Raw genomic sequence first — 25,600 nt, forward strand, 5'->3', positions numbered from 1 at the left:
ACACTGTCGCTTTTATTTTATGGATAGTATTTCAGGAAAAGTTCCAGATTTCTGGGCACAGTGGCTCACGCATATAATCCTAGAAATCTGGGAGTCCAAGGTGGATGGATCACTTGAGGTCAGGAGTTTAAGACCAGACTGGACGACATAGTGAAACCCTGTCTGTACTAAAAATACAAAAATTCGCTGGGAATTGCTTGAAACTGGGAGGCAGAGGTTGCAGTGAGCCAAGATCACACCACTCCAGCCTGGGTGACAAAGCCAGACTCCATCTCAAAATAAAAATAAATAAATAAAATAAAACTTCCAGATGAGCTCTTAACTTCATGATAAAGAAAAATTCTCTAGCTTGATAGCTGATATGGTTTGTCTCTCTGTCCCCATTCAAATTTTGTGCTGAATTGTAATACCCAGTGTTGGAGGAGTGGCCTGGTGGGAGGTGATTGAATTATGAGACAGACTTTCCCTTGCCATTCTAGTGATAGAGTTCCCATGAGATATTTGTTTGATGGTGTGTAACACCTCACCCTTTGCTCTCTTTCTCTATTGCTCTGGCCATGTGAAGGCTATACCTGCTTCTTTTTTGCCTTCTGTCATGATAGTAAGTTTCCTGAGTTCTCTTCAGAAGCAGAAGCCTGTACATCCTGCAAAACTGTAAGCCAGCTAAATCTCTTTTCTTTATAAACAACCTAGTCTCAGGTAAGCCTTTATAGCAGTGTGAAAACAGACTAATATAAAAAATTGGTACCCGAGAAGTGAGGCATTGTTATAAAGATATCTGAAAATGTGAAAGCAGCTTTGGAACTGGGTAATGGGCAGTGTTTGGAACAGTTCGGAGGGCTCAGAAGACAGGAAGATAAGGGAAAGTTTGGAACTTTACTAGAGACTTGTTGAATGGTTGTCACCACGATTCTGATGGCGATATGGACAGTGAAGTCCAGGCTGAGGTGATCTCAGATAGAGATGGGGAACTTATTGGGAACTGGAATAAAGGTCACTCTTGCTGTGCTTTGCACTTCTTGCAAAGAGATTGGTAGGATTGTGTCCCTGCTCTAGGGATCTATTGAACTTTGAACCTCAAAGAGATGATTTAAGGTATCTGGCAGAAAAAATTTCTAAGCATAAAGCATTCAAGATGTAGCCTCACTGCTTCTAAATGTCTGTACTCATTTGCATAAACAAAAAAGGATCTGAAGATGGAAATTATGTTTAAAAGGACAGCATAAACATTTGAGAAATTTGCTGCCTGGCCATGTGGTAGGAAATAAAAACCCATTTTCTGGGAAGGAATTCAAGCAGTTGTATAAGTTTGCATAAGTAAAGAGGAGCCAAATGTTAATAGCCAAGAAAATGGGGAAAATGTCTCCAGGGCATATCAGAGACCCTTCATGACAGCCCCTCCCATCACAGGACTGGAGGCCTAGGAGGGAAAAATGGTATCTTGGTTCAGGCCCAGGGCCCTTCTGCTCTGTACAGCTTCAAGATTAGGTGCTCTGCATCATAGCTGGTCCAGCTCCAGCTGTGGCTAATAGGAGCCACAATAAAGCTTAGGCCACTGCTCCAGAGGGTTCAAGCTGGAAGGTCCCAAGGCTTCCACATGGTGTTAAACTTGAAGCTGTGCAGAGGACAAGAGTTGAGGCTTAGGAGCCTCCACCTAAATTTCAAAGGATGTATGGAAATGCCTGAATGTCCAGGCAGAAGTCTGCTGCAGGGGCAGAGCCCTCATGGAGAACCTCTACTAGTGTAGTGTGAAGGGAAAATTTGGAATTGGAGTCCCCACACAGAGTTTTCACTGGGGCACTGACTCGTGAAGCTGTGAGAAGAGGGCCACTGTTCTCCAGACCCCACAATTGCAGATCCACAGACAGCTTGCACCATGTACCTAGAAAAGCCACAGCACTCAAGACCAGCTCATGAAAGCAGCACAGGAGTTGTATGCTGCAGAGTCACAGGGGTGGAGCTTCTGAAAGCCTTGCAAGCCACCCTTTGTGTCAGTGTGGTCTCAATTTGAGACGTGGAGTCAAAGAAGGTTATCTTGGAGCTTTAAGATTTAATAACTTCCCTGTTGGGCTTCAGGCTTGCATAAGGCCGGTAGCCCCTTTCTGTTGGCCTATTTCTGGCTTTTGGAAAAGGAATATTTACCAAATGCCTATACCCCTATTGTATCTTGAAAGTAAGTAACTTGCTTTTGATTTTATAGGCTCATAGGCAGAGGTACTTGCCTTGTCTCAGATTAGACTTTGGACTTGGACTTTTGAGTTAATGCTGGAATACATTAAGACTTTGGGGACTGTTGGTAATATGGTTTGGCTGTGTCACCACCCAAATCTCATCTTGAATTCCCATGTGTTGTGGGTGGGACAGGTGGGAGGTAGTTGAGTCATGGAGGCAGGTCTTTCCCATGCTGGTCTCATGATAGTGAATAAGTCTCATGAGATCTGATAGTTATAAAAAGCATCCTCTCTGCCTGCTCCCATCCATGTAAGATGTGACTTGCTCCTTATTGCTTTCTGCTGTGATTGTGAGGCCTTTCCTGCCATGTGGAACTGTAAGTCCATTAAACCTCTTTTTTCTTCCAAGTCTCAGGTATGTGTTTATCAGCAGCATGAAAACAGACTAATACAGTTGGGAAGGCATAATTGTGTTTAAATTGTGAAAAGGACGTGAGATTTGTGAGGGGCCAGTGGCAGAATGATGTGATTGAGCTCTGTGTCCCCACCCAAATCTCAGGTAAAATTGTAATTCCCAGTGCTGGAAGAGGGGCCTAGTGGGAGGTGTTTGAACATGAGGAAGACTTCCCCCTTGCTGCTCTTGTGATAGAGTTCTCACAAGATCTGGTTGTTTGAACACATATGGCACCTCACCCTTTGCTCTCTCTCTCTCCTGCTCTGGCCAAGTTAAGACCATACCTGCTTCCCCTTTACCTTCTGCAGTGACTGTAAGTTTCCCAAGGCCTCCACAGAAGCAGAAGCCTATACAGCCTGCAGAACTGTGAGCCAATTACATCTCTCTCTCTCTCTTTTTTTAATAAATTACCAGTCTCAGGTATGTCTTTACAGCAATGTGAGAATGGACTAATACAGTAGCTAGAGTTAGCATTACATGATATGAGAGTAACCTGAAATTAAAGTAAAGGAAATAAAACGCTCTCCCATGTATAGTAATACTGCAAAGAACAATGATAAAACTGCCACCTCTCACAGCAGGAAATTCAGTTGTTGTTTTTTTTTTTTTTTTTTTTTTTTTTTTTTTTTTTAGGGTATGTCCTCTGTTCTACCAGGCACTTACCAGAACTGATGTGCTGCTCTATCACTGTACTTAGATAATCCTTCCCAGAAGTTTAGAAACAACACAAGCATGGTGATTTACCAGTTATTGAAAATGAACTGTCCTCCTAACACAGCTGTAACATGGCCAATGCAAAGAGGAAATATTTCTGCATTTCTACCATGCATAGATACTATGGCCAAAGAAATGTCTGTGCTTGCAGCAAATGGTTTTGGTGTTGTGTTCTTCTGAGTGCTCTGTATCCATTAAGAGCTGGACTTTCACACAGTGTTGGAGCTCCTGAGACATTTACATGAGGGAAGATCTTTTTATTCCAGTGAGATTATCATGTTTACTACCAGTAGACTCAGAAATACTAATTGATCACCCTGTTCAGCTCCGGACTGACCTTTGGTCTCATTTGTTTTCACCAGATATTTTCATTAAAGCTTCTATTTCGTGTCCCTCCCTGTGTATCTGCCTGACTCTGGTCACTTGAATCTCAGAAAGAAGCATCCAGCATGTCTCTGAAGGCTTTATCAACAACCTTTCCACTCTTCATTATCCATCTTTCAATTCAACATTCATATCTTTTGCAGAAATGAAGGAAAATTTTAAACCACAATTCACTGGATAGATTGTTGGAGGCTTATTGTCTGTATATATTTTTCTCAGCTTACATGGTATTTTCTATACCATGATGACTTTCAAAGTCATATCTTAAAACCTACCTTCTACTCTGAGCAACATATATTCATGTCGATTGTCCCCTATACTTCTCTACTTACATTTATATTGATTCCTCAAACCAATCTCTAAAAGTTTCTCATAACTCACCTTCCAAATATGTTTCCCATTTGAGGCCCAACATGATCTCTCTCCACAAAGAGACACTCGAATTTCTTCACCTCACTCTTCACTCTCAATTCAAAGACATTATGATTATCCCAGTCTTGTTTCTTACTTATATAAAGCATTTTTTAAAAATTTCATCTTTACTTCTTGTCCCAACCCTTATATTAACTATCTCCGATTATTTTAGTCATGGACATTCAAACATTTACTCAAGCTTGCTCCTAATACCCTATTATGTGTTTTCTTATTCCACATCTGGAAATAAGTTAATTTGCCCTCCAGGGTCAAAGTCAAACATCACATTCCATGAAAAATTTTCCTGCTTTGTACACCAAATCAGAATCAAATATGCTTCCGTATATTTTTGTCCCTATGGAGGAAGATTTCATTATTTATATGAGTGTCTCCTATGTTAGACTATGAACTTCTTGATGGTGGGTAAACTGTCCTCCATCTTTATAACTATCCCCCTGAACACTGTAATTACGGGGTATAACAAATTCAAAGAGACCTGGGTTTCTTTTTGTGCTATTATAATGGAATGAAGGTCAGGGGTCTAAGGATAGCTAAATTTAGCTTATAATTTATATCACTTTCCTAGAGGGTTTTCAAAGGAAATCTACACATAAGGGAGAATCTCTGAATGGAAATCAAAGTACCATTTAATGTAGAGCTATGAGACGACCTTAACTCTGACCAGTCAGACTATGAACTCCATCTCCCAAAGGTAAGGAGAGCTAAGAAGGAGTTGTTGTATGTAGGCCTGGGCAGCAGTGGAGAGTCAAAAAGTCCTTCTTCTTCTGGTGGTAATAAATGTTTTTATGCTACTGAATTATTCATTTCATCTATATTTAGTGCAGACTAAATATAGGTACCTAATAAATTGACAATATCAATGTTGTAAACTCTATGGAGTATTATAAATTAAGTAACTTAATATCATTCACATTTAAGTTTTTTCTGGTTTATTCCTCCATAATTCTTAAATTATTTCCATTAATGCATTAAGTTTTTGAGCTTTCTGTATCTTTAAAAGACAGTTAAGAAAACTTAATTATATGTTATCTCATTGCAATATTAAAGCATAGAACAGAGCTATCAAAGTGACATTAGTAAGTTTCTTAGTGGAGGCTACTTCGAACCTGAAATATAATTCTTCTTCAAAAATACCTTACATCAAACTGAGGATTGAGGAAAAAAAGTAGTTGTTTTTATACCATATTATATATTATGTAGTTTATAATTCAATAGTCTCTGAGATCCTATTAATATTTGAACAGACTCTTATAATTTAAATAGTACTTATGGATCTTTACAGATCCAAAATTCACAGAGCTAATAGGACATAGAAGTAGATTATTATGAGGAAAAGCTACTATGCTAGGACTTAAAGTTTTAAATACAATAGAATCTATAATGGCTTGTTAAATTTTATTAATTTATATTTAATGAGATGAATAACACTCAAAAAATAATTAGGATGTCTGAAATAAATAAAAATTATAGAAGCAATAATTAACATGGGAAAGAAACAGAAAATATAAGAATTAAAATTGTATCAGACATGGGCCAGTCACCGGAATTCCTTGACTCTCACTTTCTACATTTTAATTTTGAATAAAAAGAAATACCTGACTGTCTCATAGAATAATTATTTTAATACAAGAAAATAAATAGTGAGAAAAGTTATTGAAAATCTCAACATGTGGGCAATTGCAAGTCACTGACAGTCATTATCATGAAATAGTGTATAATTTTTCCTTAGCAATTGGAAAAGTTGTAATTTTTAATCTTATATGTAAAATGCAACTTTTTCCTGCTCATCAAAATCTGAAAGCTTCTGTAGCAGTGCTTCCAAGTCCAAATGTTACTGAAAGGGAGGTCTTCTATGTTAACTTGCTGTCTCTCTCAGTGCCAAGTACAAGCATCCTCATACTTTTTTGAAGTCTCTGCCTAAAACTGTTCCTCTAGAGGCAAATGTTCAGTTCTAATACACTGTGGCTTTTAACACTAAAATTCTGATGTAGCATCATACACAGCTGGGCTATACATAATGTACCCCAATCTCTCTGACCTCGTCTTTCACAACTCACCTTGCTCATTTCCCAGTTGTCATATCGGGCTTATTTCTGCTCCTCAGGCACACCAAGCGTGTTCTTACCTCAGGGCAGTTTTGAGCATACTGCTCCCAATACTTTGTAAGGTTTTTCCTTGATATAAGATATGTTTGAGTTCAAATGCCCCTTTCTTAAAAAGAGATTTACTGACATAACCATCTGAATTCTCCTGACCATCAAATCCAAGTCACTCTCTAGCACAACTTTATATTATTTTTTTCCTTGCTTAGTGTTTTGGAAATTCTTGGGCTTATTAATGCATTTACTAATTTAACGTTTGTATCTCCCCCTAAATTATACATATCAAAAAAACCAGACATTTTATATTCTTGTCTGTTGTCTCGTCATTATCTGAAACAAATCCTGGCATACCAAGATACATACACACACACACACACACACACACACACACACACACACACACACACACAAATGTGCTGGAGCTGGGTTTCAATAGTTTACACAACTCAATTTTGCACATCTTTTTTGAACTCCTAGTTCAGCAACAACACATTGGTAGTTTGAAATTGGCCAGATGGGAGCATTTTTGCCAGAGAAATCAGCAAACACTACAAATCAGGGCCTTTTTTCTTGGACTGTCAGTTAAACATTTACTAATCTCTGTCTTTATACAGGAAAGAGACAATAAAACAGTAACAAAATTGATTTCCTATAACTAAGATCTGAAGTGAGGAAAGTACATATGAGAAGAAGCTTTGGTCTTTGTTATACAGTGTAAGTAAGATAAAAACAGAAACATACAAAACAATTGCTCCTATAGGATGTTGACCAAAAAGGTCAATGGAGGAAGCCATTAGGAAATAATTCATCTCACACTCGATTTTCACATCTTGGAAACAAAAATAAATGTGACTATTTTACGATCTCAAAAATTATATTTTAAAATTTAGGATGATACTTAACACAATCTATTAAAATAAAGAGATTTTTAGAAAAATGGCCCTTTTGATAAATAGACAAGGCAAGATTTGATGCCAAATAATCTTGAATAATAACTAGTACTCCTGGCTGTGATTAATTTATCCTTTCATCCTAATAGTATTTCTTTTTTTCTTTTTTTTTTTTTTTTTTGAGAATGAGTCTCACTCTATCACCCAGACTGGAGTACAGTGGCGTGATCACAGCTCACTGCAACCTCCACTTCCCAGGTTCAAGTGATTCTTGTGCCTCAGCCTCCCGAGTAGCTGGGATTACAGGTGCCCGCCAACACGCCCGGCTAATTTTTGTATTTTTAGTAGAGGTGGAGCTTCACCACGTTGGCCAGGCTGGTCTTGAACTCCTGACCTCAGGTGATCCATCTGCCTTGGCCTTTCAAAGAGCTGAGATTACAAGTGTGAGCCACTGCGCCCAGCCAGTATTTCACTTTTAAAATAACGACCACATAAATTGTTTGTCAATTATGTGCTTACAACTTTTTCTAGTCATAAATCATAAGTTAATATGTCCATTTCAGTAAACTTCAATTACTATCACTTTATTCTGATGTAAGAATGTGACAGAAACTTTACTTCTCTGGCTTCAGAATGTAGACACAAACATTATGCATCCCTATTGTCTGGCAATGATATGGCTTTGTTATGGTAAAATAATACTTTAGATCAAGTATTCCAAAACCTCAGTACTACCTAAGAATGTCCCTATCATTGTAAATACAGATTCTCAATAGAAATTAGTCACTTGACTATTTTGTTGAAGAGGGAGTCTACTAGTAGAAAATAATATTGAGTACCTACCATTTCTTATATGTTTATTATGCTCAACAATGCATTAAGTTATTTGTATTCAGAAAATCAATGCAATGACATTATGAATAAGTTATTTTTATTTCAGTTTTAAATATGAGAAAATGGTTAATTTCAGAAAATTTCCTCTGGTTATGCTGATAGTAAATAGATGAGATAGAATTCAAATCTAAGTGCCTAATTTTAGGTTTCATAGGATTACATATAAGTTCTCAAACATAATACACTGTCATCCCACAAAAACTCAACTCACTAATGACAGCTGAAAGGGCTTGGATTATTCAAAAGGTAAAATAATCAATACATTCAAACAAGGAAATTGCCTCCTAACCTCAGAAGTATAGCATATGTAAAAAAAATTACACATTTGCATGTACGTATGTCTGTGTCTTTTTCTTCATTATTTGTCCTCCTTATGCTGCAAAATTACTTGCAGATCCATGTAGAATGCATCTTGCTTTGGGTTACCTAGGAATGATGGCTCTATTGTACTATTTTCTCACATAAAGTTTTTATTTTCCCACTTTGAAATGTGTTCAATCAATCCCAAATTTGTACCACTGTTACACAGACTCATAAAACTTCAGTACAGTGGCATAGATATGGTCCTCTTAGACGTTCTGGCATAACAGGCAAGGAAACAAATGTCCCCACACTGACTCTGATACACCACCTACTGCTATACTTTTTTTCAAGGATTCCTCATTCATCAAGTGGAGAATGGAATCTGGTAGAAAAGACAGAACTTACAGAAAAAAATGGGAAAAGCCCTACTTATAAATTGTCTCATATGAGCAAAATCTTGAAAGAGTGGTTCTAGATGACAGGATAAACATACACATCATAAAACAATTTACTTCGATTTACTATTTGTGCCAGGTATCATTGAAGGTCAGTTCCAAAAGATAAGTTAAAAGAGAATTATGTTTAAGGATTCTGCTTGTGGGTTTCTGTGTGTGTGTGTGTGTGTGTGTGTGTGTGTGTGTGTGTGTGTGTGAGAGAGAGAGAGAGAGAGTGCATTCGTGTACGTGTGTGTGTGTGTATTTAGGCACTCATCTTTCGTATTAATCATTCTGAAGAGTAATTTGCTTGATTGAGCTGTTTGTTCATTTTGCTTGAGCAAAATAGGAATGAAATATAAAACTTGAGTCACACATAGAAAAATACTTGGATTAGGTAATACAATTTCACATAAATATTTTAAAAGGTTTTGTATAGATTTTTATATTTATCCAAGGAGTAAATAAGCTATATACCTTAATTACATTTTTCTAAAACAAGATATAATGGAAATTTTGCATAAAAGCTGTATATTAGCAGATTTTATGAAAAAATATTTCAGCTAGCAGAAAAAAGGATTTGCAACCATGGCATTAATATCTATATTGGATATAGATATTATAGACATGAAAAATGATTAAATAATTAACTTAGACTTATCACATCCCATGTTGCCAAAAAATTTACCCTATGTTAATTGAAAAGTAAGAAATAATTATCTGTTATTTCACCATTCTTCATTATAGCATATTCTTTGGTACTGTTGCTAAAGAAATGGTTCCCAGAAAATTCTCTAATGTTAAGGATTGTTAATCGTTATGGGATTAGGACTCAAAGCAGTAGTAAGATATAGAAAATGTATTTTAAAAATCTTCAGGTTTTCGTTAAACAATTTGCACATTAATTTTATTGCCCTCAACATGGAGTTCACTTAGGAAGTATCATAGCTTATTCCTTTTGGAGTTATATATTTTTGTTTTTTAAATAAACTTTTCATTTTAGAAAAGTTTTAGATTTACAGAAAATTGTGATAACACAAAATTCCCATAAATTGTACAGCCAGTATCATCTACTATTAAATCTTTTAATATATGATATATTTACCACCTTTTATGAATGCTTGAATATATTATTAATTAAAATCCATGTTTTATTCAGATTTTCTTGTTTTTATACAGTGTCTATTTTGTTGTTCCTACATCCCATATATTATATAAAATAAAATTAAAATTGGTTTTAATGTCTTCCAAGGCTGCTTTTGGTTGTGACAGTTTTTCAGACTTACCTTGTTTTGATGACCCTGAAGGTTTTGATAAATGCTAAGTCATTTTGTAGAATGTTCCGGAATAGATAAATTTCATTATTATACTAGGGTATAATAATGGACTTTTGAAACAAGACCACAGAGATAAAGGGCCATTCTAATTGCATCATATCAGGAAACACACTATCATCATTACTTAATCATTCTTCATGGTTACTCGATCCCATTCCTGGGATACAGTTTGTTAATTTTCTTCATTGTACATAACTTATTTCATCCCATTTCCATTTTGTTTTATAAAAAGGAAGTCAGTATATGTAGCACATACTGAAGAGTGGGGAGTTGTAAATGTCATATAAATGAAATTATATGTACCGTTTTCAGACTGGCAACTTTTACATAACATTATGCATTTAAGATTTATTTGTGTTGCAGCCAGCCTCGGTGGCTCACATCTGTAATACCAGAAGTTTGGGAGGCTGAGGCGGGCGGATCACCCGAGGTGGGGAGTTTGAGACCAGCCTGACCAATATGGAGAAACCCCATCTTTACTAAAAATACAAAATTAGCCGGGCGTGGTGGTGCATGCCTGTAATCCCAGCTACTTGGGAGGCTGAGGCAGGAGAATAGCTTGAACCCAGGAGTTGGAGGTTGTGGTGAGCCAAGATTGCACCATTGCACTCCAGCCTGGGCAACAAGAGGAAAACTCTATCTCAAACAAACAAACAACAAAAAAAAGAGAAAGATTTATTTGTGTTTCTATGTGTCTTGATGGAACAGTCTTTTATCACTGAATAGCATTTCACTCTATAGAGGTACACAGTGTGCTTATTCATCCACCTATTGAATGATATTTTTATGTAAGTATTTTTATTTTTTAAGAGATGGGGTCTCATCATGTTGCCCAGGCTGACCTGCAATGGTGCAATAATAGCCTACTGCAGCCTTCAATTCCTGAACTCTAGCAGTTCTCCCACCTCAGCCTCCCAAGTAGCTGGAACTACAAGCTACAGGTGCACAACACCACACCTGAATTGAATGGCAAGTTGATGGTTGCCAATTTTGGGGCAATTATGTATAAATGTACTATAAACATTTTCTCACAGTTATTTGTGCATGCATAACTTTTCAAGTAAATTAGGTAAATATCTTAAAGCAGGATTACTTGATTATATGCTAAGACTATGTTTAGCTTTATGAGAAACTGCCAAACTGTCTTCCAAAGAACTTGTGTCATTTGCATTCCCACCAGCAAGGAATGGCAGGTTTCTGTTCTTTGCACCTTCACCAGCAATCCATATTTATGTTGTTGGAATTTTAGGTATTTTAATGTGTGTATAATGGTATCACTTTGATGTTCGAATTTGCAATTTCCTAATGAGAAATGACATTGGGTACTTTTTTTTCATATGCTAACATACCATCTGAATATCTTCTGAGAGATGTCTGTTGAGATTTTGGCCCACTTTTCAATTAGTTTTCTTACTGTTGATTTTTTTTAAGTTCCAGTTATATTTTGGATTTCTTTCCTAATCTTTAGAACCTGTGACTATTTTGGATATAAGTCCTTTATCAGATGTGTTTTGCAATATTACCTTCCAGTTTTAACTTGTCTTTCATATCATATTTTCCCAGAGCAGAAGATTTCAATTTTTAAAAAGTCCATCTTAGTTTTTCACACATTGTGCTTTTGTTATTTTACTGTACTCAGGAGCAAATCCAAGGTCAACACGGTTTTCTCCTCTGTTGTTTTCTAGAAGCTTATAATTTTGCATCCTACAGTTTCTTCTATGATGCATTTTGAGTTACGTTTGGTCAAAGTAAGGTCTATGTCTGGGCAGTCTGTCTGTTTTGCTTGTTTTTCCACCACCGTTTGTTAAAAACTACCCTTTGCTCCACTGAATTGCCTTTGTGTCTTTGTCAGAAATTAATGATGTTTGTCTTAGTCTATTTCTGTGCTCTCTGATATGTTGCATTAATTTATGTGTCTAATCTGTCACCAGTACTATGCTGCCCACATTACTGTACTTCAGAACAGTAAGTCTTGAAATCTGAAAGTGTGACATCCTCAATTTTGTTTTTCTTTAATATCCTCTTGGCTATTCTAGCTCCTTTGATTTACATATATATATTTATATGCATTTTTAGAAGAGTTTAACAATATCTGTATAATGATTTGCTGGAATTTCGATTTCACTGGATTCAAATTGGGAAGAATTACAAAAATATTAAATATTTAAATCCATGAGCACAGAATAACTTATTTATTTAAATCTTATTTATTTGATTAATTTTATCAGAGTTATGACATTTTTCATTACAAACTCTATCTACATTTTGATAGATTTTTACCTAAGTATTTTTTTTTTTTTTGGTGCTATTACAAATAGTATTGCATTTTTAATTTTAGATTTAAATTTTTCATTGCTGGCATGTAGACAACAAATTGACTTTTGCATATTGACCTTGTATCTCATATAACCTTGCTGTAGTTACCTGTTCATTGCAGGAGTTTTCTAAATTTGTTTGTCTATAATTTATTTGGTCTTTTCTACACAATCAATCAAAAGTAGTTTTATGTTGTTCCTTCCAATTTGCATATATTTTATTTATTTTTCTTACTGCACTAGCTAGGGGTTTCAATACGATGTCGACTTGGAGTGATGAGAGGGGACATCTTTGACTCTTTCTCGATAATAAGGTAAAAATTCTCATCTCTTACCATTAAACATAATATTAGCTGTCAGTTTTTTTCTGTAAATATTCCTCATAAAGTTCAGAAAATCTCTTATTCATATTTAATGAGAGTTTGTATCTTGAATGCATGTTAGATTTTTGTCGTATGATTGCTTTACTTCAATTGATACAATGTGGTGAATCACATTGATTGATTTTTAAACAATAAATCTACTTTATTTGGAATAAATTATCAAATAAGTAAAGCTTATTTTTAAATAAATAATAAAACGAGTACTTTTCCACTAGTTCACCTGAATGCTTAAAAACTCTTGCTCTTTGTTTTACCAGAGTTTAATTCTCTCCTTTATTGTGATAATCTTAAATAAAGCCTGTCTTTCCTGTTTAATTTTATCTGGTGCAATTTTTCTTTGACAACACCAGGTGCTGCTCTATTATTTTTATTTTTGTCTCCTATATATATTTTTTTGTTATGTACTTCACAGAGAGTCTTCAGCTATAATCCACTCTGATTAAATATATATGTCTGTATATCTATTAATATGATGTATATTATGTTGATATATTATAGTGTGTATTAGAATATATAATATACAATATTATAGTGTATATACTATGGTGTATATTATATAACATATTAATATTGATATGTTGCATATTATGTGTATATGGTAAATCAGGTTATACTTTCAGATAACAAGACAAAGCACTCTTTTCTATTTTTTTATGGACATTTATTATTTACTTTTTCATTAAATTTGTAGATGTTGAAATAATGGTCAAAGTGAATAAATGTTATTTAAAACAGCCAGGCACGGTGGCTCACGCCTGTAATCCCAGCACTTTGGGAGGCCAAGGCCGGTGGATCACGAGGTCAGGAGATTCAGACCATCCTGTCTAATGCGGTGAAACCCCGTCTCTACTAAAAATACAAAAAAAATTAGCCCGGCGAGGTGGCGGTGCCTGTAGTCCCAGCTACTCGGGAGGCTGAGGCAGGAGAATGGCGGGAACCCGGGAGGCGGAGCTTGCAGTGAGCCGAGATCGCGCCACTCACTCCAGCCTGGGGGACAGAGCTAGAATCCATCTCTAAAGTAAAGTAAAATAAAATAAAATAAAATAAAATAAAATAAAATAAAATAAAATAAAATAAAATAAAATACTATTTAAAACCTTTGTTATGGTTCCTAGATAGCTTTACAAAAGAATGTAGCAATTTCCTCACACAATGACTGAAAATGCCTTTATTTCTACATTTCAATTTGATTGACATATAACGGATGTATATAAACTGCTTGTATTTCAACACTTGTGAATCCCTCAAAACATAAGCTATTAAACATATATATGTCCTTCTGAGAAGCTTTCTCATGTTTCTTTGAAATTCAACCTTTCTCCCTTACTCTCTTCATTCTCAATCAACCATTAGTCTGTTTAGATAAGGTTGCCTTTTCCGGAATTTTATATGAAAACAACAAAAAATATGTAGTAGCTTTAGACGTACTTTTTCACACATGATAGTTATTTAGAGAGTCACTGATATTTCATGTAACAATATGGGATTCCATGTTTTATTGCTTAGTGTTCTTTTTTTTGTCAATATACTATAGAGCATGAGTATTCTTTGCAGTTTGGGGCTATTAAAATTAAAACTACCGTGAACATTTGTGCCAAAATCTTTGTGTTGGCATGTGTCTTCATTTTCCGTTGGTAAATGTGTAGAAATTGAATAAACAGCTATATGGTGAACATATCTTTAATTTTTTACGAAAGTGAAAAAAAGTGCTTTCCAAAGCACACAATCTTACTTTTCAACCAGCAGTGTAAAAGAGGTCCAGTTTCTCTACATCTTAACCTATAATTTATATTTGTATATGTATTTGTGTGTATATATGTCAAATATGTGTGTGCATATATATGTGTGTTTGTGTGTGTATATATAAATTTTAGCCATTCTTGGGAGTATGTACTAGTCTTTCATTATAATTTTAATTTGTATTCTCCTAATGATTAAAGATGTTCAACATTCGTTTCACATGCTTATTTGCCATTTGTATACATCGTTTGGTAAAATGTCTGCTGAAATAGTTTTTCTATTTTAAAATTTGCATCGTTTGACTTCTGTTGACATCAGTTGTAATAATTTTCGTATATCATAAATATCAGTCCACTGTCAAATAAATGATTTGAAAATATTTTTAATTTAATTAATCTAATTTAGAGCTTTTTTCTATTATAGTTCATACATTTTGTGCTGTATTTAAGAAATTTTGCAAAAACCATTATTAGCAACATTTTCACTATTATTTTTAATAGTTTTTAGAGATTTAGTCCTTGTATTTAGATTTGTGATACATTTTGAGCTAATTTTTGCACGTGATATTATTTAAGGGTCAAAGTGCTTACTCACTGTTTATGTATCCAATTGTTTTAAGCATTCCTTAGTGAAAAGACATTCTTTTGTAAATGCATTGTTTTTGCATATTTGTGGCAAATTGACCACATAGGTTATGGGTCAATTTAAGGACTCTATATTTTGTTTACGGAATAAAATACCAAGTATTTAATATGTTTACTATTATGCCAATAGCTTGCTCTCTTCATTACTATAAGCTTTAAAATAAGACTTAACATTAGGTAGTATAAGTCCTCTTATTTTTCTCTATTTCATTGCTATTTTGACTATATTAGACTCTTTGCATTTTTGTATAATTTTAGAATCCCCTTGTTAATCTTAACTAAGAGCCTGCTGGTATATTGGTTGAAGTTTTCTGTAATGCATAGATAACTTATTGAGATGATAGACATCTTAATAATAGTTTTCCCATCTATAAATATGGGTCTTTTAAATTTTTTATCAGCAGTAATTCTATTTTCCAAGATGTATGTCTTCCATATGCTTATCGAAATTTATTCCTATATATGTCACATTTTATATATTGTAGAATGTTCTTAAGCATAGAAGAAATACCAGTCTTTCACCATTTATGGTGATGTAAATGCCAAGTCTTTTGTGTGTGATTTTCATAAGGATGAGTGTGTTTGTTTATTCATTGTTCACTGAGGATTTTGTCATGTATGGCTGTTGAATATTATCAAGTGTACTTTCAGCCTTTATTGAGACAATTTTTAACACTTTTTTACTCTGTTTATATGATACATTATATAGATTGATTTGCAAATGTTAAACCAGACTTACTGAAATGAAATGTGATTTATCATGATGTATTATTATACTTTGTATGTATTGCTGAATTCAGTTTGGTATCTGGTTGAAGATATTTGCTTTTTTCATCATGAGTGTTATTGGTATAGAGTTTGGTTTGATGTTTTCTTTTCCTTTCAATATCTTTTCTGGCAATGCTGACTTCATAAAATAGATTAGGAACAGATTTATCCTCTTAATTTTCTTGAAGAAAGTTTGTTTCATTTTGTATTATTTCTTCCTTAAATATTTCATAGAATTCACAACTGAAACAATATACGTCAGAATTTTCTTTGTGGGAAAGCTTTTAACCAGAAGTTCAATGCGTTTGATAGACACAAGGCTATGCAGGTTCTTACAAAGTCTGCCTTAACACAGCTATCCCGGTTCTCAAGTTTTCTGAGTGAGCTTTGTTAATCTGTTCACATTGTTTGCAATAAATTTATTTATACTATCTGAGTTGTCAAATTAATTGATACAGGTTACTTATAATAATCCCTTATGATTCTTCTTATGTCTATATTACTTATAAGATATGTAATACTGTCTTCCATTATGTTATAAATGTCTTCTTTATTTTATGAAATTAATCTACCTAGTGTTTCATTAATTTCATTGCTGCTACTCAAAGAAGTTTTTTATATCATTGATTTTTTTTCTCATTTTAATGTGCTACTTTCTAATATTTTTTTCACTAGCTCTCTCCTTCTGCTTATATGGATTTGAGTTGCTTTTCTTTTTCTGGTTTCTTTAGGCGAAAGCTTAGGTCATTGATTTAAGACCTTCCTTTCTTTCTAATAGAGGCCTATTTTTGCTATGAAATTTCTTTTAAACATTGTTTCAGATGTCTTACAGGGTTTGACAGGTCACCTTTTCATTTGGTTCATTTAATTTCTAATTACTATTTATATAGCTTTACCAATCAATTATTGTGTTAATATGTGTAATTCTTTTTCAAATACTTGATGATTTTTTAGATTTCTATATTTACTGATTTTTACTTTCTTTGTATTGTGTCAGAGAATATCTTACATGTATTCAAATCCTTGAAATATATTGATAGGTGTTTCTGTATATTTATTTTATTAATTATTGAGAGAGATGTGTGAGATTATATAAACATAATTTGATTTTGTCTGTTTCTCCTTGCATTTCTATAACATTTTGGTTCTTGATTTTGAAACTCTATTATAAGATACATAAATATTGGGGGGCGGAGCAAGATGGCCGAATAGGAACAACTCCAGTCTCCAACTCCCAGCGCGAGCGACACAGAAGACCGGTGATTTCTGCATTTTCAACTGAGGTACTGGGGTCATCTCACTAGGGAGTGCCGGACAATCGGTGCTGGTCAGCTGCTGCAGCCTGACCAGCGAGAGCTGAAGCAGGGCGAGGCATCGCCTCACCTGGAAGCGCAAGGGGGAAGGGGATCCGTTTTCCTAGCCAGGGGAACTGAGACACACAACACCTGGAAAATCGGGTAACTCCCACCCCAATACTGCGCTGTAAGCATACAGGCATTCCAGGAGAATATATCCCACACCTGGCCGGGAGGGTCCCACGCCCACGAAGCCTCCCTCACTGCTAACACAGCAGTCTGCCGCGATCTATCCGCAAGGCAGCAGCGAGGCTGGGGGAGGGGCGCCCGCCATTGCTGAGGCTTAAGTAGGTAAACAAAGCCGCTGGGAAGCTCGAACTGGGTGGAGCTCACAGCAGCTCAAGGAAGCCTGCCTGTCTCTGTAGTCTCCACCTCTGGGGACAGCGCACAGCTGAAGACCAACAGGGGAAGTAGCGGGAGCCGGTGCAGACGCGAACGACTCTGTCTGACAGCTTTGGGGAGAGCCGCGGATCTCCCAACGCGGAGGTTGAGATCTGAGAACGGACAGACTGCCTGCTCAGGTGTGTCCCTGACCCCTGAGTAGCCTAGCTGGGAGAAATCCCCCACTAGGGGCAGTCTGACACCCCACACCTCACAGGGTGGAGTACACCCCTGAGAGGACACTTCCAAAGGAAGAATCAGACAGGTACACTCGCTGTTCAGCAATATTCTATCTTCGGCAACCTCTGCTGCTGATACCCAGGCAAACAGGGTCTGGAGTGGACCTCAAGCAATCTCCAACAGACCAACAGAGAGTCCTTCTGACTGTCAGAAGGAAAACTATCAAACAGGAAGGACACCTATACCAAAACCCCATCAGTTCGTCACCACCATCAAAGACCAGAGACAGATAAAACCACAAAGATGGGGAAGAAGCAGGGCAGAAAAGCTGGAAATTCAAAAAATAAGAGCGCATCTCCCCCTGCAAAGGAGCGCAGCCCATCACCAGCAACGGATCAAAGCTGGTCAGAGAATGACTTGGACGAGAGGAGAGAAGAAGGCTTCAGTCCATCAAACTTATCAGAGCTAAAGGAGGAATTACGTACCCAGCACAAAGAAACTAAAAATCTTGAAAAAAGAGTGGAAGAATTGACAGCTAGACTCATTAATGCAGAGAAGATCATAAACGAAATGACAGAGATGAAAACCATGACACGAGAAATACGTGACAAATGCACAAGCTTCAGTAACCGACTCGATCAACTGGAAGAAAGAGTATCAGCGATTGAAGATCAAATGAATGAAATGAAGCGAGAAGAGAAACCAAAAGAAAAAAGAAGAAAAAGAAATGAGCAAAGCCTGCAAGAAGTATGGGATTACGTAAAAAGACCAAATCTACGTCTGATTGGGGTGCCTGAAAGTGAGGGGGAAAATGGAACCAAGTTGGAAAACACTCTTCAGGATATCATCCAGGAGAACTTCCCCAACCTAGTAGGGCAGGCCAACATTCAAATTCAGGAAATACAGAGAACGCCACAAAGATACTCCTCCAGAAGAGCAACTCCAAGACACATAATTGCCAGATTCACCAAAGTTGAAATGAAGGAAAAAATCTTAAGGGCAGCCAGAGAGAAAGGTCGGGTCACCCACAAAGGGAAGCCCATCAGACTAACAGCAGATCTCTCGGCAGAAACTCTACAAGCCAGAAGAGAGTGGGGGCCAATATTCAACGTTCTTAAAGAAAAGAATTTTAAACCCAGAATTTCATATCCAGCCAAACTAAGTTTCATAAGTGAAGGAGAAATAAAATCCTTTACAGATAAGCAAATGCTTAGAGATTTTGTCACCACCAGGCCTGCCTTACAAGAGACCCTGAAGGAAGCCCTAAACATGGAAAGGAACAACCGGTACCAGCCATCGCAAAAACTTGGCAAAATGTAAAGACCATCGAGGCTAGGAAGAAACTGCATCAACTAACGAGCAAAATAACCAGTTAATATCATAATGGCAGGATCAAGTTCACACATAACAATATTAACCTTAAATGTTAATGGACTAAATGCTCCAATTAAAAGACACAGACTGGCAAACTGGATAAAGAGTCAAGACCCATCAGTCTGCTGTATTCAGGAGACCCATCTCACATGCAGAGACATACATAGGCTCAAAATAAAGGGATGGAGGAAGATCTACCAAGCAAATGGAGAACAAAAAAAAGCAGGGGTTGCAATCCTAGTCTCTGATAAAACAGACTTTAAACCATCAAAGATCAAAAGAGACAAAGAAGGCCATTACATAATGGTAAAGGGATCAATTCAACAGGAAGAGCTAACTCTCCTAAATATATATGCACCCAATACAGGAGCACCCAGATTCATAAAGCAAGTCCTTAGAGACTTACAAAGAGACTTAGACTCCCATACAATAATAATGGGAGACTTCAACACTCCGCTGTCAACATTAGACAGATCAACGAGACAGAAAGTTAACAAGGATATCCAGGAATTGAACTCATCTCTGCACCAAGCGGACCTAATAGACATCTATAGAACTCTCCACCCCAAATCAACAGAATATACATTCTTCTCAGCACCACATCGCACTTATTCCAAAATTGACCACATAATTGGAAGTAAAGTACTCCTCAGCAAATGTAAAAGAACGGAAATTATAACAAACTGTCTCTCAGACCACAGTGCAATCAAACTAGAACTCAGGACTAAGAAACTCAATCAAAACCGTTCAACTACATGGAAACTGAACAACCTGCTCCTGAATGACTACTGGGTACATAACGAAATGAAAGCGGAAATAAAGATGTTCTTTGAAACCAATGAGAACAAAGATACAACATACCAGAATCTCTGGGACACATTTAAAGCAGTGTGTAGAGGGAAATTTATAGCACTAAATGCCCACAAGAGAAAGCAGGAAAGATCTAAAATTGACACTCTAACATCACAATTAAAAGAACTAGAGAGGCAAGAGCAATCACATTCAAAAGCTAGCAGAAGGCAAGAAATAACTAAGATCAGAGCAGAACTGAAGGAGATAGAGACACAAAAAACCCTCCAAAAAATCAATGAATCCAGGAGTTGGTTTTTTGAAAAGATCAACAAAATTGACAGACCGCTAGCAAGGCTAATAAAGAAAAAAAGAGAGAGGAATCAAATAGATGCAATAAAAAATGATAAAGGGGATATCACCACTGACCCCACAGAAATACAAACTACCATCAGAGAATACTATAAACGCCTCTACGCAAATCAACTAGAAAATCTAGAAGAAATGGATAATTTCCTGGACACTTACACTCTCCCAAGGCTAAACCAGGAAGAAGTTGAATCCCTGAATAGACCAATAGCAGGCTCTGAAATTGAGGCAACAATTAATAGCCTACCCACCAAAAAAAGTCCAGGACCAGATGGATTCACAGCTGAATTCTACCAGAGGTACAAGGAGGAGCTGGTACCATTCCTTCTGAAACTATTCCAATCAATAGAAAAAGAGGGAATCCTCCCTAACTCATTTTATGAGGCCAACATCATCCTGATACCAAAGCCTGGCAGAGACACAACAAAAAAAGAGAATTTTAGACCAATATCCCTGATGAACATTGATGCAAAAATCCTCAATAAAATACTGGCAAACCGGATTCAGCAGCACATCAAAAAGCTTATCCACCATGATCAAGTGGGCTTCATCCCTGGGATGCAAGGCTGGTTCAACATTTGCAAATCAATAAACGTAATCCAGCATATAAACAGAACCAAAGACAAGAACCACATGATTGTCTCAATAGATGCAGAAAAGGCTTTTGACAAAATTCAACAGCCCTTCATGCTAAAAACGCTCAATAAATTCGGTATTGATGGAACATACCTCAAAATAATAAGAGCTATTTATGACAAACCCACAGCTAATATCATACTGAATGGGCAAAAACTGGAAAAATTCCCTTTGAAAACTGGCACAAGACAGGGATGCCCTCTCTCACCACTCCTATTCAACATAGTGTTGGAAGTTCTGGCTAGAGCAGTCAGGCAAGAGAAAGAAATCAAGGGTATCCAGTTAGGAAAAGAAGAAGTCAAATTGTCCCTGTTTGCAGATGACATGATTGTATATTTAGAAAACCCCATCGTCTCAGCCCAAAATCTCCTTAAGCTGATAAGCAACTTCAGCAAAGTCTCAGGATACAAAATCAATGTGCAAAAATCACAAGCATTCTTATACACCAGTAACAGACAAGCAGAGAGCCAAATCAGGAATGAACTTCCATTCACAATTGCTTCAAAGAGAATAAAATACCTAGGAATCCAGCTTACAAGGGATGTAAAGGACCTCTTCAAGGAGAACTACAAACCACTGCTCAGTGAAATCAAAGAGGACACAAACAAATGGAAGAACATACCATGCTCATGGATAGGAAGAATCAATATCGTGAAAATGGCCATACTCCCCAAGGTTATTTATAGATTCAATGCCATCCCCATCAAGCTACCAATGACTTTCTTCACAGAATTGGAAAAAACTGCTTTAAAGTTCATATGGAACCAAAAAAGAGCCCGCATTGCCAAGACAATCCTAAGTCAAAAGGACAAAGCTGGAGGCGTCACGCTACCTGACTTCAAACTATACTACAAGGCTACAGTAACCAAAACAGCATGGTACTGGTACCAAAACAGAGATATAGACCAATGGAACAGAACAGAGTCCTCAGAAATAATACCGCACATCTACAGCCATCTGATCTTTGACAAACCTGAGAGAAACAAGAAATGGGGAAAGGATTCCCTATTTAATAAATGGTGCTGGGAAAATTGGCTAGCCATGAGTAGAAAGCTGAAACTGGATCCTTTCCTTACCCCTTATACGAAGATTAATTCAAGATGGATTAGAGACTTAAATGTTAGACCTAATACCATAAAAACCCTAGAAGAAAATCTAGGTAGTACCATTCAGGACATAGGCATGGGCAAGGACTTCATGTCTAAAACACCAAAAGCAACGGCAGCAAAAGCCAAAATTGACAAATGGGATCTAATTAAACTAAAGAGCTTTTGCACAGCAAAAGAAACTACCATCAGAGTGAACAGGCAACCTACAGAATGGGAGAAAATTTTTGCTACCTACTCATCTGACAAAGGGCTAATATCCAGAATCTACAAAGAACTCAAACAAATATACGAGAAAAAAACAAACAACCCCATCAAAAAGTGGGGAAAGGATATGAACAGACATTTCTCAAAAGAAGATATTCATACAGCCAACAGACACATGAAAAAATGCTCATCATCACTGGCCATCAGAGAAATGCAAATCAAAACCACAATGAGATACCATCTCACACCAGTTAGAATGGCAATCATTAAGAAGTCAGGAAACAACAGGTGTTGGAGAGGATGTGGAGAAATAGGAACACTTTTACACTGTTGGTGGGATTGTAAACTAGTTCAACCATTATGGAAAACAGTATGGCAATTCCTCAAGGATCTAGAACTAGATGTACCATATGACCCAGCCATCCCACTACTGGGTATATACCCAAAGGATTATAAATTAGTCTACTACAAAGACACATGTACACGTATGTTTATTGCGGCACTATTCACAATAGCAAAGACTTGGAATCAACCCAAATGTCCATCTGTGACAGACTGGATTAAGAAAATGTGGCACATATACACCATGGAATACTATGCAGCCATAAAAAAGGATGAGTTTGCGTCCTTTGTAGGGACATGGATGCAGCTGGAAACCATCATTCTTAGCAAACTATCACAAGAACAGAAAACCAAACACCGCATGTTCTCACTCATAGGTGGGAACTGAACAATGAGATCACTTGGACTCGGGAAGGGGAACATCACACACTGGGGTCTATCATGGGGAGGGGGGAGGGGGGAGGAGGGAGGGATTGCATTGGGGAATTATACATGATATAAATGATGAATTGATGGGTGCTGACGAGTTGATGGGTGCAGCACACCAACATGGCATAAGTATACATATGTAACAAACCTGCACGTTATGCACATGTACCCTAGAACTTAAAGTATAATAAAAAAAAAAAAAAAAAAAAAAAAAAAAAAAGATACATAAATATTTAGTATTTTTATATCATCTTGATGAAGTGGCCCTTTTATCATTATGGACCAACTTTCTTTATCCCTGATAAAGTTATTTTCTCTGAAGTCTAATTTGTTCTATATTAATATGCCGCTTCCACTATCGCTTTCTATGGATTACTGTTAGCTTTGTGTATTTTCCTATTTTTTTAGATACATTTCTATTTTCAACTTAATTTACTTAATAGTTTATGCAGCATGTGGTGAAATTTTGTTTTTTAAATCTAATCTGATAATTTCTGCCTTTAGATTATTTACATTTAATATAATTATTGATATATGTGTGTTTACAATTCATACCTAGCTATTTGTTTTCTATATGTCCCATCTATTTATTCCCTTTTCCTGCATTTGGCATTATTTTTATTAGGTGAGTATCTTTTTTTGCCATCTTTTATATACTTTATCAGTCCCTTGGCTACATCTGTTTTTAAAGACTTTAATTTTAAAAATAATTTTAGAATTACTGAATAATTTCAAAGCTAATATAATAGAACGTTCCTATATGCTTTATACCAAGTTTGTTCTCTTATTAATTTATCTTGTAATTTATCCTTTGACTCATGACTTACTTAGAAGTAAGGTGTTTAATTTCCAAATACTTTGTAATTTTCTAGCTATCTTCCTATTATTAACATCTTTTTAAATTTAACTGTGGTCTGAGAACATACTCTAAGATTTCTGTTCTTTTAAATTGGTTAGGTGTATTTTATGGCCCAGAATTTGTTCTATCATGGTAAATGTTCCATGTGAGCTTGAGAAGAATGTGTGTTCCACCGCTATTGGATACGCTACTCTACAAATGTGAATTAGATACAGTTGATTAATGGTACTGTTGAGTTCAACTACATACTTATTGATTTTCTGCCTGCTGGATCTATCAATTATGGTATGAGAGATGTTGAAGACTCCAACTGTAATAGTGGATTTGTTTATTTCTCCTGGCAGATCTATCAGTTTTGTCTCACATCTTTGGGCATGTTGTTGTTAGGTGCATACATCGTAATCATTGTTATGTCTTGTTGGACAATTGACTCCTTTATCATTATGTAATACCCTTTTTTATCTCTGAAAATTCTCCATGTTCAGAATCTGCTTTATCTGAAATGATTATAGCTACTCAATGTTTCTATTAATTGGTATTTGTATGACATATTTTTCTCTATCACTTTATTTATTATTATTATTTAAATTATACTTTATGTTCTAGGGTACATGTGCACAACGTGCAGGTTTGTTACATGTGTATACATATGCCATGTTGGTGTGCTGCACCCATTAACTCGTCATTTACATTAGGGATATCTCCTAATGCTATCTCTCCCCCTCCTCCTACCCGATAATAGGCCCCGGTGTGTGATGTTCCCCTTCCTGTGTCTAAGTGTTCTCATTGTTCAATTCCCACCTATGAGTGGGAACACGTGGTGTTTGGTTTTCTGTTCTTGTATCACTTTACTTATAATCTATGTGTGCCTTTATATCTACAGTGGGTTTCCTGTAGACAATATTTTCTTTCTTTCACTCTGACAATGTCTATCTTTAATTGGTGTGTTTCAAGCATGCATAGATAAATTGAATGTGAATATGGTTGGAATAGTATCTAACATGCCTGTAACTGTTTTCTGTTTGTTGCACTTTTTCTTTGTTTCCTTTTTATCATCTCTCTTTCTGATTTCTCTGGTTTTAAATGATAATTTTATGTTGTTACTTTTCCTCTCTTCTTTTAGCACATCAATTATGTTCTGTAAAAAAGATGTGTTTTAGTAGTTTCCCTAGAGTAGGCGATATCCATTTACAATGAATTGATTTTTAAAAATTGTGTAGGCCGGGCGCGGTGGCTCAAGCTTGTAATCCCAGCACTTTGGGAGGCCGAGACGGGCGGATCACGAGGTCAGGAGATTGAGACCATCCTGGCTAACACGGTGAAATCCCGTCTCTACTAAAAAAAACAAAAAAAATACAAACACTAGCCGGGCGAGGTGGCGGGCGCCTGTAGTCCCAGCTCCTCGGGAGGCTGAGGCAGGAGAATGGCGTAAACCCGGAAGGCAGAGCTTGCAGTGAGCTGAGATCCGGCCACTGCACTCCAGTCCGGGCGACAGAGCAAGCCTCTGCCTTAAAAAAAAAAAAAGAAAAAGAAAAAAAATTGTGTTATACTGCTCACAGACAGTGCAGGTATTCATTTTACTTATCTATATGATATAATCACAAA

This window comes from Rhinopithecus roxellana, chromosome 1, assembly GCF_007565055.1.
Source record: "Rhinopithecus roxellana isolate Shanxi Qingling chromosome 1, ASM756505v1, whole genome shotgun sequence".
NCBI lineage: Eukaryota > Metazoa > Chordata > Mammalia > Primates > Cercopithecidae > Rhinopithecus > Rhinopithecus roxellana.